Source organism: Danio rerio, chromosome 15 (assembly GCF_052040795.2).
Source record: "Danio rerio strain M-AB ecotype USA chromosome 15, GRCz13ab, whole genome shotgun sequence".
In the NCBI taxonomy this organism is placed as follows: Eukaryota; Metazoa; Chordata; class Actinopteri; order Cypriniformes; family Danionidae; genus Danio; species Danio rerio.
The window spans coordinates 51,077,501-51,079,832 of NC_141035.1; the positions used below are offsets into that span (position 1 = coordinate 51,077,501).

The following is a 2,332-nucleotide window of genomic DNA, read 5'->3' on the forward strand; positions in this document are numbered from 1 at the left end:
TAGCTACATGCTAATATTGACTAGCCAAGTACTGTAACTTGCTAGACATGCTTACTAAGTATAAATGTTTTATCAAGCATGTATGTGAGGCTTGCCTAGTAACCAACCAGGGTACCCTAGCAACTGCCTAGCAACCACCCAAATTACCCTAGCAACCGCCTAGCAACCACCTAGCAACGGCCTAGTAATGCCTTAGTAAGGGCCTAGCGACCACTCAGGACACCCTAGCAACCGCCTAGCAACGCCTTAGCAACCACTCAGAATACCTTAGCAACCACCTAGCAACACCTTAGCAACCACCTAGCAACCACTTGGGACACCTTAGCAACCGCCTAGCAACACCTTAGCAACCACCTAGCAACCACTCAGAACACCCTAGCAACTGCCTAGCAACGCCTTAGCAACCACCTAGCAACCACTCAGGACACCCTAGCAACCGCCTAGCAACGCCTTAGCAACCACTCGGAATACCCTAGCAACCATCTAGCAACCACTTAGGACACCTTAGCAACCACCTAGCAACACCTTAGCAACCACCTAGCAACCACTCAGAACACCCTAGCAACCACCTAGCAACACCTTAGCAACCACCTTGCAACCACTTAGGACACCCTAGCAACCGCCTAGCAACACCTTAGCAACCACCTAGCAACACCTTAGCAACCACCTAGCAACTGCTTAGGACACCTTAGCAACCACCTAGCAACACCTTAGCAACCACCTAGCAACCACTCAGAACACCCTAGCAACTGCCTAGCAACACCTTAGCAACCACCTAGCAACCACTCAGGACACCCTAGCAACCTCTTAGCAACACCTTAGCAACCACCTAGCAACCACTTAGGACACCTTAGCAACCAACTAGCAACACCTTAGCAACCATCTAGCAACCACTCAGAACACCCTAGCAACCGCCTAGCAACACCTTAGCAACCACCTAGCAACCACTCAGGACACCCTAGCAACCACCTAGCAACACCTTAGCAACCACCTAGCAACCACTCAGGACACCCTAGAAACCACCTAGCAACGCCTTAGCAACCACTCAGAATACCCTAGCAACCACCTAGCAACCACTTAGGACACCTTAGCAACCACCTAGCAACACCTTAGCAACCACTCAGAACACCCTAGCAACCGCCTAGCAACACCTTAGCAACCACCTAGCAACCACTCAGAATACCCTAGCAACCACCTAGCAACACCTTAGCAACCACCTAGCAACCACTCAGGACACCCTAGCAACCACCTAGCAACACCTTAGCAACCACTCAGAATACCCTAGCAACCACCTAGCAACCACTTAGGACACCTTAGCAACCACCTAGCAACACCTTAGCAACCACCTAGCAACCACTCAGAATACCCTAGCGACCACCTTGTAACACCTTAGTAACCACTTAGCAACTAGTCAGAACACCTTAGCAACTGCCTAGCACCACCTTAGCAACCACTCAAAACACCCTAGCAACCGTCTAGCAACTCCCTAGCAACCACCTAGCAACTAGTCAGACCACCTTAGCAACTGCCTTGCACCACCTTAGCAACCACCTAGCAACCACTTAAAACACCCTAGCAACCGCCTAATAAAATGCTAATTCATGCTAGAATCATGCTAACAACATGCTAATTCATGCTAGAATCATGCTAGCAACATGCTACTTTATGCTAGAATTATGCTAACAACATGCTAATTCATGCTAGAATCATGCTAGTAACGTGCTAATTCATGCTAGAATCATGCTAACAACATGCTAATTCATGTAAGAATCATGCTACTAACATGCTAATTCATGCTAGAATTATCCTAGTAGCATGCTAATTCATGCTAGAATCATGCTAACAACATGCTAGTTCATGTAAGAATCATGCTACTAACATGCTAATTCATGCTAGTAATATGTTAACTCAAGCTAAAATCATACTAACATTCTATTTACACTTTAAAACCACTTCAAACTTTCAGATTCGGCTTTTCAAGCCACCATAAAGTTTGTCCTCAAACTTTAATATCTAGTTACTATAGTTGTTGTGTTACCATAGCAACTGTAGAATCACTACAGATCAATTTACCTTAGTAGTTGTGTTACCATAGCAACTGTAGAATCACCGCAACAGATTGATTATTATAGTAGTTGTGTTACCATAGCAACTGTAGAATCACCGCAACTGATCAATTACTGTAGTAGTTTTGTTAGCATATCGGCTAGTTTAATTCAAATATTTTACTATGTTACAATAAAAAAAAAACACAATAAATTGTAAATGAAGTGTTTCTCGGCAGTGTGTGCTGTTTGTTGCGTTGGGTTTTAAAGCCAAAACTATGGGCTGA

The 2,332-nt window shown here is 45.1% G+C and overlaps 1 long non-coding RNA gene across 1 annotated transcript in view; it reads right to left on the reverse strand.

Annotated features, from left to right (window-relative positions):
- Positions 1–2,024, reverse strand: part of LOC147840734 (uncharacterized) — a 3,453-nt gene extending 1,429 nt beyond the window's left edge. The window contains exons 1-3 of the long non-coding RNA XR_015510011.1: positions 1,876–2,024; positions 1,325–1,778; positions 1–1,141 (exon numbers count right to left, since the gene is read on the reverse strand). The exon at positions 1–1,141 is cut by the window's left edge and continues 1,429 nt beyond it. This is a non-coding gene — a long non-coding RNA (uncharacterized LOC147840734). The remainder of the gene's footprint in view (positions 1,142–1,324; positions 1,779–1,875) is intronic.
- Between the last annotated feature and the right edge of the window lie 308 nt (positions 2,025–2,332).